This window comes from Callospermophilus lateralis, chromosome 2 (genome assembly GCF_048772815.1).
Source record: "Callospermophilus lateralis isolate mCalLat2 chromosome 2, mCalLat2.hap1, whole genome shotgun sequence".
Classification (NCBI taxonomy): domain Eukaryota; kingdom Metazoa; phylum Chordata; class Mammalia; order Rodentia; family Sciuridae; genus Callospermophilus; species Callospermophilus lateralis.
Window position 1 is genome coordinate 54,576,438 of NC_135306.1, and position 15,808 is coordinate 54,592,245.

At 34.1% G+C, this 15,808-nt stretch overlaps 1 protein-coding gene and 1 non-coding gene across 6 annotated transcripts in view; both read left to right on the forward strand.

Moving 5' to 3' along the window:
* Positions 1-15,808, forward strand: part of Nfib (nuclear factor I B) — a 223,995-nt gene that overhangs the window by 136,414 nt on the left and 71,773 nt on the right. The window lies entirely within an intron of this gene.
* On the forward strand, positions 8,456-8,528 carry Trnaa-ugc (transfer RNA alanine (anticodon UGC)). Its single transcript has one exon. It is a non-coding gene; the product is annotated as a tRNA-Ala (tRNA).

Sequence of the window (15,808 nt, forward strand, 5' to 3'; positions counted from 1 at the left end):
TGAAGTGCTCTGTACCACGGTATGCACTACCATCCTATTTTACTTTTTATTTTCAGATAGGGTTTCCCTTAGTTGCTGAGGGTGGTCTAGAGTTTGTGATCCTCCTGCTTCAGCCTCCCAGTTTGCTGAGATTACAAGCATGTGCATGCATCACCCAAATGAAATTTTAATATATTGATGTAAGCAATTAATTTATATCACACCTACTTTCAGAAAACTTCCAAGATGGCTTGTATGTAAATATATTGTAATTTGTTAAATTTTAAAAGATATTGCTGTAACACATTTTTCTTTCTTTGTTGCATGACTAGATTCCCCATGGGAAGGGTCAGAATCCCCATGTGAAAAGTCATGAATACTCCTTAGCGAGGTTTTGTCTGTATCTACTCCTCTGGGCAATATTTTAGTGATTGCTCTTTTACCCAAGTAGTTCATATTCCTTTTATAAGGAGGGTCTGCATTTAATGTTTCCTCTCAATTTGAATTCTCCCCCCATATTTTCAAGACCTGCTTTTTCAGTACAACATACAGCTACAAATTAAGAATGCAAATCAGTTTCCTTCTCACAGTTGGAAAGCTAGAATCTTGTATCATAAATATGATGGACTTTCTCCAGAACAGTGAATGTCACTGGGCTCAGCAGAGGTTTAGCCTGCTGAACTCACTCTCCTGTACAAGGCAGTTGTATACCACCCCCCCCCACTTGAATTATTAGAAAGAGGGATCAACATTATAATAATACATTGCAAGCAGTTGAAAATATTATTTAGATATGTAACTAGTTACCTGAGCTTTAAATTTTTTTTTTAACCTCAGCATTGAAGAATGGGATTTAAAGATACTAAGCAAATCCATGAAACTCTTCCTTTTTCTTTTTTTTAAAAGAGAGAGTGAGAGAGAGAGAATTTTAATATTTATTTTTTAGTTTTTGGCGGACACAACATCTTTGTTTGTATGTGGTGCTGAGGATTGAACCCGGGCCGTACGCATGCCAGGCGCTACCGCTTGAGCCACATCCCCAGCCCTCTTCCCTTTTCTTTTTATGTAACTCTAAGGGCATCACCATGTCAAATAATTTAAGCACTTTTGTGTGGTAATTTTACTCTTACCAACTTAAAAAAAATTCGTAGTAGGTTTTGCTTAATGTCATTGATGTAGAAGAACAGAAGAATTTGGCAGGTTTTGGTTTTTGAAGTCATTGCAAGTATTATTGACTTAAGTGCTGCTCTTCAGGGACCTTGACCTTTTCCATTTTTATTTTATACAATAAAACTAGGGTCAAACTCCTGTTTTAATGATTGTGTTGCTGAACCATCTTCAAGTTCTTGGTCCCACTAGAGAGTCCCCTCCCTACTCCACACTCTATGTCTTGAGCGTGTCCATGTCCCTGCAGTATTCAGGAGGAGGACAGGAAAGCCATTCAACTTTCAGACTTGATATTTTCGTCATTAAAATCATCACATGCACTTGTTAATGACATGGAATAAACAGTGGTATGCTGAGTTGTAAGGTGCAGGCTCCATTATTTATTTTGTGGTGTGTGTGTGTGTGTGTGTGTGTATGTGTGTATGTATTTTAAATTCAGTGAATATTTAGTTTAAAAATTGACATTTATACTGTTGTTTTCTGAATTGAACTTTCTAAGCAGAACAGTATCTTCTAAATAAGGAAGGAAAAGAAAATGATCATCTTTGTTGCGATATGATATAATAAAACATTCTTCTATTTTATGCTTAATATGTCCTAGTGGAGTCCAGGTATGACCCAGGTGAATTGTGTTACCTTCCATATGTTGATAGGGGAAGAAAGGAGTACCTTTGAGCTTTTGAGAGAAAACATGTAGACAGCGGAGCAGAAGAATGAATGAATACAGAATCTCAGGTCACTGATGTGGTTGTTCATAATTAAAAAGAGGAAGGTAAAATATTTTTAAAAGAAGATAATTGGTGCTGAAACTTGCTGTACAATTATTTTTCAAGCAAACATTTACACTATGTCCCTTTAATTAGCTCACCTAGGTCATTTTAATAACATCCTAATCTCCATAGCTGCTATTTTTGCCTTCAGTCAAAGATTACTGAATTCTCTCTTTGATATACCATTACAGATCTGTAGTGATCTCTATTAAGTGCAATTCTGATTATTTCATTTTCTCTTAATATGTGTCCAAGGTCCCCACTCTAGTTTAATACTAACTTGTTATCATTGTGATGTCATTGAGCATACCCATGGACCATGTATTTGGCCTTAACCTTCGCCTTGTGCCTTCTCTGCTCATGTAATTTCCATCTAAAATACCTGAGCCCTCTTGCCATGGTGACATGTCTTCAGGCTCTCTCTACACTTCAGTTTTATGACATTAGCACTTAGTGCAGTACTTCATCACTATTTATATGTCTTTTCCCCTGAGTGAATTCTTAACACCTTAGGGTGAGGGTTTTATTCTTTTTATAAACCTAACATCTATGGCATCTAATGCCTGGTTGGAGACAATACTCAGCAGTGTTCAAGATTTATGAAGTGGAGGCTTAGACCAGTAATAGACTAAATAAATAACCTATTTGTGTAGTATAGGAAACAGTTTCATACTCAGAACCTGGGCCAGGCCAGAGAACGCAGATACTTCTGTGGAGATAGTTTCAGAGATCTTCTTCTGTTCTGTACGCAAACTGCAGCCCACATAGGAAAACTTAGGAGACTTTTATAAACTCCTAATCTTGTGCAGTGTGATCTGATGATGATGTTTGTGTGGGGGATCTGATAGAGAATTGTAGTGTTCTAATATATTTTCTCATTTAGAATCCAGGCTCAAGCAGATCTGGTTTCTTTTCTCCCAATCTGATGAATTACAGAGAAGTCTTGTTTGCTAGTTTTGTGCTTTTGTTTACTAATCCATAAGTAGTGCACTGTAGCATTGCTAGAGTTTACACGGTCATGAATGAGCAACCTAGTTACATAACTTTCTTGAAGGTGCAAAAGATACAGAGAGTAGTTAATTTCAGAATTTTCCCGATTACACTTAATATTGCCTATTCAGTTGTGATTCTTTTCATGATGTGGAAATATTACCACTTTCTGAGAATTTGGCGACCATTATACACCATTTGCTGAAGGAGATGAAAAAAAAATTGACTTTACTGATGTATAATTGTATGCAATAAATTGCATATACAAGTTTTGACATGTGTATACCCATGAAACTATCACTACCATCAAGATGACTTTTCCACCAATCCCTAAGTTTTCTCTGACTGCTTTGGATTCCATCCCTTTTTCTACCCCCATCTTCAGATGACTACTGATCTACTTTCTATCACTATAGATTAATTTTATATAAGTGGGATCACATCATATATTCATTTCTGCCTGGCTTCTTTAGTTCAGCTTAATTACTTTGAAATTGATTCATGTGGATGCTTTGTATCAACAGTTTATTCCTTTCTATGGTTGAGTAATATTTCATCATATGGATGTACCACATGGTGTGTGAAGTAAGGGTTGATGTTCACTTTATTTTTTTCATGCAGATATCCAGCCGATCTTGTACCATTTGTTGCAAAGGCTTTTTTTTTTTTTTTCTTCATAGAATTGCTGAACTACTTTTAGCAAATATCAGTAGCCACATACATCTGCCTATTTCTAGTCCATGTCTTTATATATCTCTTTTGTTAATACTGAAGTGTCTTCTTGATAACTATAACCTCATAAGTTTTGAAAGCTGTTTTCTAAAGTCTTATATTTTCTTATAAATTTTAGAAATTTTTTCCAATTCTTAAAAAAAAAAAGGCGAGCTAATAATTTTGATTAAGAGTAGTGAGACTATGGGTCAAACCAAAACAAAAGAGTAGTAAGACTTAAAGTTAGGTCTTTTTAGGTATATAGCAAAATAATTATTCTTAGCTATCAAATATAAAGTTCACATTTTGGGCCTAACCACAATTTAGTTTCTAACAACTTTTTCAACTTAAATTTCCATGAAGATATGTAAAATATTTAAAAAGGTTTTAAAAATGTTTCTGATCACAGTAGACCTGGACTGAGGATAACCTTTTGCTATAGTCTTGGAGGTTTATCTTGAAACCATATAGCCAGTATATTTAGATAGAATTTAAAAATTGGTGTTTTCCTCATCTTCTGTCTCATGAAAGATAATGGGGTTAGTTCCCTGTGAAAGTGTAAACAGATAGGTTTGATTCTACTCTACTGTCCTCTTCTAGGTACAAGATTTCGGTTTCAATTTTAAAAGGCTTTAAGGCCAGAGAACAACAGGATTAGGAGATGGAAAATGGGGACAGGGTGAGGAGGAGTGCAGGAAGGCTAGCAGCTGGTTCTGTGCCCTAATGTAATTCCTCCAGACACAGCCTCCTTAATTTATACTCTGACACCTTACCCTGGTAGACAAGGTCCATTTGAAACACTAGCTTGAAGGTTAGTGTTTTCATGCATAATCATGGTAGAATCTTACTTATTTAAGTGGTGGGGTGAAGAGAAGAGCCCACCTCTTTATAGTGGGATCTCATTAATAAAGGACAGTCAATCATTAGAATTTGTTAGGAGCTGTGTTAGCAACCGTGACTCATCATAGGATTACATTAATGCCATGATCAATAATCATTTATTGAATCATAAACACTTTAATGTACTTTCTTATTAAGTCTTCATCTCAAATCTATTAAATCAATATTATTAGGAAGTTAGAATTTAATCATTTATTCAAAGTCATTAATAAGAAAGGGGCAAATCTGGATTTTGAGCTGAATTAGAATTTGAAGCACTTAGTGCAGAGTCTGTTATGTAATAAACACTCAATAAATGATAGACATTACTATTACAATTTTTGTCTTCATCATTTTTATTGTTATTAAAGTCAAGTAACTTGTGCAAAACTACTAAGTGGTCAGACAAGAGTTCAGATCAGTTCTGCCAGTTGTGTAGTCATATTCTCATTCTGTGTTATGTACTTGACTTATGTAGCTAAGGGAATACCATATACTTTTCTGACCCCAAACCATAAATCTGGATAAGGTAAAAAGAGAACAATACCAGGCATGATGGCATATCACTATAATTCCAGTGACTTGAAAGGCAGAGGCCAGCCCATGCAACTTAGTGAGGTCTGGGGATATTGCTGAGAGATAAAGCAACCCCTGGGTTCAATCTTCAGTACCAAAAACAAACAAACAAAAAACCAAAAAAAACCAAAAAAAACATCAATATGCTTTGGTGAGAAAATACCAAACAATAAAAGGGTACATTGTCAAAATCCAGAAAAATATATCTTTAACAGTGAAGAACTAGAAGAAAATTTCAGAGAAAATAATTTGTTTATTCAGAAAAAAGGACTTAAAATGAACCCAAAAGATAATGTCTTCAATGAACATGGTACCATGTGAGAAAAGGAAAAATACTAGGAAAACTAAAATTGTTTTTGTATGATTAAAGTCTCCATTGGTGAAGAAAGAAATAGAACTGATATTGTGGAAATAATCATTGCTATAGAGAACAAACTTAAGATATTTGCCCCCAGAGCATAGGAAATAAAGAAGTTAAATGAATGAGAAAAAGGTTATGGTAGCTTAGAAAATTCAGTGTTGTTACAAGGTTTTTGTAGAGAAATCAGAGTATTTAGGAGAGAAACAGAATCAAAGGCATATGAAGAAAATTCCTATGAGCTAAAAATAATCTAAATATGCAGATGACAAGACCTAACTATATCCAGCCCACAATAACAAAGAGAGACGTGTAGCTAAATATATTCTGTTGAAGTATTTATATTTCATAGATGAAGACGAATAATTTTCTAATCATCCTAGACAAAAAGTAAGTTATATAGTGAGGCCTTTAATCCCACTAGCTCAAGAGGCTGAGGCAGGAGGATTGTAAGATCAAAGCCTGCCTTAGCAAGTTATCAAGAGCCTGTCTCAAAATAAAATAAAAATAAAAAAAAGTCTAGGCATATGACTCAATGGTTAAGTGCCCCTGGGTTCAATCTCCAGTACCAAATAAATAAATAAATAAAAGAAACTAAAAAACTGTCTGAGAATACTTAGAATTATGATTTAAAAAAAGAAAAATTCTATTTTTGTACTGGAGTTTTACCTCCAGTCAAAAGCAATAGAGATATTTTCTTTATTATTAATTGTCTCAAAAAGCAATTTTTTTTTTTTTTGGTAATAGTTTTGAGAATCTATTCCAGCTGACAAGGTAATAACCCAAAATTTAAAATAAAATAGGAACAGGAAAGTATAACTATAAATATATACCCACAGGTACGCATACAGATTAACCATGAGAATAGTAACAAGCTGAGAGTAATGCCTCAATAATTTTTATAAATAAGATTATAGACGTAAATGCCAATGTCAGATTACACTTATTAACTATTGTTTTAAAATACACATGAAGTCCAGCATCTTAACCTTTGGGAGTGCACAATTCAGTAGTGTCAAAGATATGCACAGCATTGTGCCATAGGTTAGGCAACAGCCCCTTCTCCCCTGCTCCTGGCCGCCACCATTCTACTTTGTTGTTATCTGTGTGACTGCTCTAGGTATCTTGTATAAGTGAAATCATATGATATTTGTCTTTTTGTGACTGACTTCTTTCCGGATTACATTCTTAAAAACTTAAAATAGGAGGAGTAGGTAGAAGGAGGTTGGGAGCCTAGGAATGCCACACTTATGTCCTCTTTTAAAAATAATTCGATGTTGGATTTTGCTGAAGTCTTTTGATTTTATCTCTGTTTTTGCTTAGATTAGTTATTAGTTAATTAGTTATTAGTTATTAGATTATTAGGTAAACCGTCAAGTACATTTTCAGCATTCTTTTGTGGGTCATGGACTTTTTTCTCTATCACAAGGATATGTTTTTTTGATAGTAAACTGTATTCTTTCTTTGGAATAAACCATAATGATAATAATATGTTATTCTTTTGATAGCAACACTATATTCAATTTGATGATATTTTGTTTAGTGTTCTTGAAGTTGCATTTATACGTGTGTTTAATCTCTTGTTGGCTGGGTGGTTGCTTGTTTTGTTTTGATGAAGTAGGTTACAAGTTTAGAGATTCAAATTTTGCTGTCTCCAGAAACGCTTGTACAAGTTTTCTTATTCATGAAGCTTGTCATAATTTTTTAAGGGCCTGAGACGGTTTAAATTGCATTGGAATTTAAAGATAGATAAAATCCAGCTGTGAATCCATCTGGTGCTGTTCTTTAATCACCTTTCTGTTCCAGGTTTGTCACATTTTAAAGTACATAAGGCTGGGTGTAGTGGTGCAAGCCTGTAATCTTAGCAATTTAAGAGGTTGATGCAGGACCATAGCAAGTTCAAGGGCTGCCTTGGCAATTTAGTGAGACTCTATCTCAAAATAAAAAATAAAAAGGGCCGAGGATATGACTCAGTGTATTCCTGGATTTAGTCCCCAGTACCCTTTCCCCCAACACACACACACAAGTACCTGAGAATCCTCTGCAGGTCTTATTAAATTTCAGATTCTGATTCCTGGAGCTGGGTGGTACCTATCCTTCTGCATTTGCAATAAGCTTCTGGTTTATGCCAATGCTTTTTGATACTACAGTTTGATTCATTGCTAGGACAGTGGTTCCCAAACTTTGCTGCACATTTGAATCACTTGGGGGAACTTTTAAAAAGTCCTCATGTCCAGGTCTCACCCCTGAGCAATTAAATTGGAATAGCCAGGGTTGGAAGCTAAGCATAAATTGGTTTCAAAACCCCAGGTGGTTCCAGTGTTGAACAAATTTTGGGAACCACTGCACCAAGGTAATTGGTCTATTTCAAGTTTTCCACTTCTTTGCAATTTTGGTTACTTTCATTTGACTAAGTGATTGCCATTTCACTTTTCAAAGTTGTGGTCAATAAGTTGTATGTGTTATCCTCTACCTTGTTAATGTATTTGGTCACTTCTGTCTCCTTTCTGTTCTTGGGCTTGTATTTTTTGTGCATAAGGCTGGGTGTAGTGGTGCATGCCTCTTTTTTTTTTTTTTTTTTCTCAATCAGCCTTGGAAATGATTTTATTTTTCTGTTTTGCTGGTCTTTTCAGAGAATTTTTTTGTTGTTGTTTTATGTATTACTTTAAATATTTCTCTTTCTAATCTGTTAATTTCAGCTTTAATCTTTAATTCTTTTAAATTTTCTTGGATTATGTTGCTGTTCTTTCTTGATAAATAATTATTTTCTTTTGTCTTTTTCATTGCTGTCTAGATTGTAATTTCTATTTTGGGGTTCTCTTTGGTTTGTTTATTTTCTTGATTTCCAGGTGGTTCAGAACACTTACTTTATTTACATTTTGTCACTTACTTACTTTTATTTTTATTTGCTAAAGATGAAACAATATGGTCTTGAAAAGTCTCTATTTTTAAGAATTTGTTGAAGTTGTCTCTTTGGACAAGGATTTGATCTTTTTTTTTTTTTTTTAATTCCAGGAGCAGGGCTGGGGGTATAGCTTAGTTGGTAGAGTGCTTGCCTTGCATGCACAAGGACCTGGGTTCAATCCCCAGCACCACCAAAAAACACCAAAACAAAACTATCTATATATTACTGATCAAAGCAAATAAATGTAAATATAAAAATGATCATTATAAAAAATAAAATAAATTTCAGGAGCATATTAATAAAATTTAATTTATATTTTCATGAGATAAAGTTAGCCTTTTCCTAATAGTTATGTTCAATTCTAAGAGAGATGAAAAATTCTGATTACTAATTCCCACTGATGATTATATTTTTATCTAGTTTCTTATATTTTATAATTTTTGGATTATATACTTTTTCTCAATATTATTTTGTTCATATAGGGTTTATGATTTATATTTTTTTGTTAATTGTACTCTATTAATAATGATTCATTGTAATTTATTTTAAATTATTTCTTAACCAATGCTAATTAACAACAGTTTCCTTTTTGCTTGAATTTGCCTGATTTCTCTTTGAATACTCATTTACTTCCATTTTTTTTGTCTCATTTTTGTTATCATTTTACCTTAAGTGTATTCCTTAAAAATAGCTGGATTTTATTTTCTTCACTTGATCTAATACTCTCATTATGGGAAAAGTCAATCTGCTTAAATTTATTAAATGCTTGCTGAATTTGATTTTTCTCCGGTTTTGCTTTTTATTTATTACATGTTTTCATATTCTACTTCCTTATTTTTGTTACCTGAATTATATTCTCGTTTATTGTGTTTTTCTTTGTGTTAATTTGGAAGTAATATATCTTTTTCCCTGCTCTTAAAAACAAATGTCTGCCATTTTACTAGTATCTAAAAATAACATGCAGGAATTTATTTATTTATTTACTTTTTTATTTATTCTAGTTAATTATATATGACAGCAGAACATGCAGGTTTTAATGTGAACTCATATCTACTATGATTATCATCTGCATTTTAGAGAAGAGAACTGTGAGGTATACCTGCCTTTGTTTTTCTTAGTAAATGGTATAACTGAGTCTTGGAAATATTACTCCAGAGCCACCTTTTAAGTACTAAGCATTTGGAGGGAGAACTACCTTCTACGTCCCTAGATAAGAGAAAAGCATATAATAATTGTATTATACTCTATTTAATAACTTTATTATGCCATATAATATACATGACACATTTAGTAAACTATATCATTTCTGTTCTAATGAATTAAAAAATCTGAAGAGTTGACAGTTTTCTTAATGTATATATTAATTATATATTTAATTTCTGAGTCTCTCCCAGGTCTCTTCAGTCACCATAAGGGATTTGCACTTCATATTGAAGGAAAAATCATAATTCTAAATTAATATGAGAATGTCGACTTTGACTATAGACTGAGATTAAGGTTCTCTACAAAGAATAATTTTCTTTGTAAGGATTAATATTTCTGTTTTGTAGTCACTATTTCTAACAGCGATGGTAGGCAGTCCAGGTCAGTTGAGAAACTAAAAATAGAATATGTCTCTTATATGATTTAAAATATATTAAATTATTCAAGAGTAGGAAACAAGAGTAGAGTAATATCCACTAAAGACTCAAAATTGGCCAGGCACAGTGGCTCATGCCTGTAATCCCAGTGGTTTGGGAGGCTGAGGCAGGAGGACCTCGAGTTCAAAGCCAGCCTCAGCAAAAGTGAGGGGCTAAGCAACTCAGTGAGACCCTGTCTCTAAATAAAATACAAAATAGGGCTGGGGATGTGGCTCAGTGGTCTAGTGCCCCTGAGTTCAATACCTAGTACCAAAACAATAAATAAATAAATAAAACAAAAAAACAAACAACTCAACGTTGTCTATAATTTTTTCTGAAGCAGATTTGGGGAAGTTGATTTTAGCAGTTAATTTTTCCTAAAGTTTCAGGAAATTTTCATGAACCATATATTGTTCTTTTTCAGAGCATAAAAAGTGTTTGGTTGTCATCTAAACTATTTTATAGTGCCTGTGTATAATGCTGGTATGGAATTTTGACAGATAACCTGCTGAAGTCCTTGCAAACAGTTTCCAGGTACATAAAGAAAATTTGGAAGAAACTGTCAACAAACCAGTTCATCAGTAAATTAAAATAACTATCTTCCATGGATGAACAAAGATAATTAAGATTCCAGTAATATATAATACCAATATATGGTATAAATAATGAGTATAATATCTTCTAATTCCAAAAAGCATTATCATCAGAGAAATTTTAAAAATTGAGAAAACCAAGTGAACAATTTTCCAAATAATGAGGAAAAAATCAATAAAGTAATATCAGTAATGTAATTATCATTAAATGTAAATTTCTAGAAGTAATCTCATTAAGAATAAATTATTCTTATTAACAATTACTGTTTTACGTATTTTTTAATGTGGTGGTTTTTTTTTTTCAAAAGTTCTACTTTTGAAGGTTCTTTTGAAAAAATCTAATTTTATCTTAAAGAAATGAAAATTATAACATTAACATAATGACATCTCTCCTCTATCAGCTTGTCACAATTAGAGACATATCTCTACTTCTATGTAGCTGGGATGGTAAGATGGACACATTCATGTGATGGACACTGCCTGAGGGAGTATAACTTGGCAAAAACCTTATGGAAAGTAGTTTGACAGTTTTCACCAAGAGCTTTACAAGAGTTTATGTCCTTTGACCCAGTAAGCCTACTTCTGGGAACTCCAGCCCAAGGAAATCATGAGAATTGCTGACAAAGATTTGTGTGTAAGGATGTTAATAGCAGTGCTGTTTATAGTATTTTTCAAAAATGGGAAATAACCTAAAATGCCAAACAATAAAAAAATGGTCAAATAAATGGCCCCTTAAAGTGTGATACAGTCAAGGTGATGGATACTCATAAACATCATGCTTTTGAAAACCTGTTTAACCTAAAAGGAGAGATAGAATTTTAACAGAAAAATTAAGATGTTAATTTACATAAATAAAATAATCTTGATTTTGTAAAGATACATGTATTTTATATTATATGCAGGAAAAGGTTTTTAAAAACTGGAAGGAAATAGTGAAACAATATAAAAAAATCAAAATAACACTATCAGAGAGTGTAATTGTTAGGAAATTCTTGACTTTCAGGTCACTTAAATCTCACCATTTATGTTTCATATTGAAAGATAAACAATTCTAAATTAATATTAGAATGTTAATCTTTCCTATAGGCTGAGATTCAGTCTCTGTGCAAAGAATCATTTATCATGTCAGTACTTATATTTTTATTTGATACTCAGTTCTCATACCTAGTTATAGGCAGTTCAAGTCAATTGAAGAACTAAAGATAGAGCTATGTCTCATACACTACCAGAAATCCACCAGTGGGTCAGTTATCATGTCTGAAATTGTAAGATTGGCAAAGCACTAATCTGAAATCATCTCATCCTCTCCCCTGTACCCCATAAACAAAGAGTTAAGCCATCTTTTGCACTCTGTTGAAGGAAGTGATCAATTAACTGGAATCAAGGGCTGGAAAATGCCTTTGCAGTGTCTCTTGTCTACCTGCTCTTTCTCCAAATGAGCTATGCAAGAAAATGAACACAGGAAAATAACCATGGAAGACAGTGGAATCTGAAGGTTACCATGGGCTTCAGAGGTGATTTTATCAGGTTTTCTATCCAAAATATGAACTCTTATGCCCAATGGTAGTATTTAGAGCTATTGAGAAACTTCCTACTCATGAAGTTGGACAGTTCTTCATATGTAAAATGACAACAATATTCCAGCATAGTTCACAGGATAATTGTGAAAATTAAGCACATTCTTTCTTGTGAAACAGGGCATATGTGGATTCTTATTACCTTTGCAGTTTCACATTCTTTCTTAGAACTTTTCTTCATTGGATGACAAATCTTTTTATTGAGCCAAAAATCAGCTCTTAGAACTATGCAAAGTAAGTCTAATCCACCATCTACATTAACAGTCCTTCACATATTTGAAGACAGCTTTCATGAATTTAATAACTGCTTTCCGTGTGGCTTTTTTTTTTTTAATTTCAAGAATAGAACACAGTAGACCATAAAAATGAGTGTTATCAGTCTTCCTTTGGATTTTCTATGTAAATGTTGTTTAACATTCAAATGGTGCTGATTATAATTTGAGATATTAACAGTTAGATATGCCATTGTGTCTCTCTGTTATTGTTTGTAAAGGAGGTTAAACACTATATTAACTTCTGAGCAGTGATTTACTGTTGCTTTTGTGAGAGAAAAATAAAAAAGAAGTAAAATAATATAATTTGATATTGCCTTTGAGACTTTTCAGTTTGCGGAGCTCTTTATTTCCTACTCAGTTTTATTTTATTTTTTTAAAAAGCATACTTGTCGTGTAAATACAGCATCACACAAATTCAGAGTTATTCTTTTCTTCCTGGCTGAAGCTGCAGTGTAATATTACTCCATAACCCTAAAGCAGCTGCTCTGTCTCAAAGATGCTCATATTTTCTTTTCTTTTCTTTTTTTTTTCTTTTTTTGGTAGATGAAGAGAATTTTCTACATGAATGTCTCTAAATTACTTTAAGATCTTTGGCCTTTGTATAAGCTATTGATATTTACAGTGGTCAGTGTAACATGTGAAAACCATGTTTCTGAAAGGCCCCAGTATCCTGTAGGTTACAGAGGTTTTATGTTAATAGCTGTCTGTTCTGCTGAGTCTCAGCCTCTATACCATTACAGGGCTCCAACCCACTGCAGGATCCTCCCCAGTTATTTTTGCTGGAGTCCTCAAGTATTATTTCCTATAGGCTTGAGCAAATACTATTTGTTCTCCAAATACTGTCATCCAAGTACTTCTTTACTCTGCCTGTCTTGGGTAATGCTTCTCCACTGCAAAAACAGTGCTGTGTGCAAAGATGCATGAAGGTAGCAGCTGTCTGCACCAGGTGCTTCTCCCAGGCTACCCTCTTGACCGATTTCCATTCCCTCTCAGACTATCCCCTTGTCAGCCACTCACCAACCACCCCTGTGGCCCACTGTCACTAGGTACTACCATGGGTCTCTGAGAACCTTGCTTTCACTGAAGTGTCCCTATGCTCCATGTAGGATTAGAGCCCAGTGGAATCTATGGGATTGCATTTTATCCTGTGGGTTCTGACATATTTCCAATGCTCTCATAGTTTTAGTAAAATGACTCTTGTTTTCCTTGTAGATTTTGGTTTCTCAGACCTGGGAAGATTGGAGGTGGGGAATGGAGAAACACCCTACTACATTCTGAACTGTCTTGCCTTTTCTATGAGATAGTCATTTCATTTGGTCTGAGTGCCTATCTTGGGTAAAACCAGCCATGAGGAGGCTCATTCTTCCCTCATGATTTGGTTCCTAACAGACCCATACTTCACACCATCTTAATGAACATGGCTTAGAAGTTGATGAACCTCTGACTACTCATTAGTTTTCTAGAGAAATGAACTTCACATTAGATCTACACACAGAAATGTTATGTATTACATGTGATGTAATTCATATAAACTTTCTCTGGTTCATCAATTTAGTTTATAAGTATTTTTGAGCACCTACTCTTTAAATACTTTATTAGTCCTTTGATTTTTTATTTTGTACTAAATGCTCAAAGTTACACATTAGTATACAATGAAAGCAGGGATATAATCTGACTCCAATCATTACTCTCTTCCATTCTGCCCAACAGCCTAAAAACTCTTCAGCAAATGAGTTCCAGGGGATGACACATGTTAGTATATTGATCTCTCAATCTTTAGCCATTTGTATCCACATTGTTATAAAACTACTAAATTGTTAATTTGTGACTAGTCTTTAAAACTTGAACTTAAAAAGTTTTTTTGCATGTATTTAGTAGTAACTCTATATACAACCAATAAATGAGTTGCTGAGGGAGATATAGAGATGAACAAAATCTAGTCACTCCCCTCAATAAAGGAGCTGGTCAACCAGCAAGGAATTACAGACTCAAAAACAATTATCTAAAAAATCTGAAAATGGAAAGTGTGAAATAAGCACAAACTAGGTGGGTGTGATGTGAGTAAAGAAGAAAGAGATTCTTTCTGGCTGGGCCCCTGGTGGGGAAGAAGGAAAAAGTGGTATAGCAGCCTATGGGGTGGGTGGTGGTCAAGCTGGACACTGCAAGGTGGAATTAAGGTGTGTAGGAAGAGCCTTTGATCAGGGGGAACTTCAGGGGAAACCTGAGGGCAGGCATTTTCAGAGTGCAAGTAATCTTGTCTGGTTATGTATAAGTTTAAATAATGTGTTTATATCTAATATGTTTATTGTTAGTCATCTATAAAATAAACTATCCTTTAAAACCAACAAAAACAATAGAAATCTTTGCATACAATGGTAACATAGTGGTCTAGAAGATTGAAACGATTTGGTCCCTAACCAGGCAGAGAGAGTCAATTATCCTTTTTTGTATTCATAGCTTTTAGCCCTTGATACAGTGCTGGTTAAGTAGAAGTTTCTCAATAATTACTGAAATGAATTCAACTGGGCGAAAATAAATTGCTCAAGAAGTTTCTTAAAATAAAAGTGCATCGAGTGCGGATGTTTTATTATTATTCTCCTAAAAATGTACTTTTTTCCCCCCAGAGGAATGACTTAATAATGAGGCCTAAGTTTTATCACCAACTGAGACCTTGTAATTGCTTTTTACTCTTTCTTTCATTCTGTTTCTAAAGAGGGCAACTAGATATGTATAAAACTGTTCGGACATACATGATCCCTCAGTCCACAGCAGTGAAGTGTATATGCCAATGAAATGATTTCTGCCATGCTATTAAGATTAGAGAGCATTGGCAATGACCTTTGTTAGGATAAACTTTCTAAATAAAGATTCACAAGTAATATGGGACTTGTGGAATTCAGTGTGCTTAATTCACTATATGGCTAATTTCTGGCTCTGTGGCTTAATTTATTGGTGACAAATAACAAGTGCCTACCATGCATGGGTTTTATATTTTTATCTCACTTTGTATTCATAGCAGTTTTATGAGGTAGGTGATTTTATTATCTCCAATTTCTAGATGAGGCACAAGGAAGTACAATAATATGACCAAGATCCCATAACTAGTAAATTGTGGCTGAAATTCAAATCCCAGCTCTCCAACATGAACACTCAGGTTGCTAACCACCCATTCTCACCTCCCTGAACTGAAACTAACGCCTTGGTCAGTTTTAAAGCTTTATGGGAAATCCAATCAAGTTGCCAGTTCTTGGACTCTGGAGAGAATTTTTCCTGGAGTTCAATTCTGAGGATTTTCAGACACTCTACTGCAAGCCATCTCTCTCCTCCTAAGTTCTTCTCTTCCTCCTCCCTCTTATTACACTCCCTTGACATGCATGAGAACTGAGGGGACAGTATTGTTTGTGGGTGT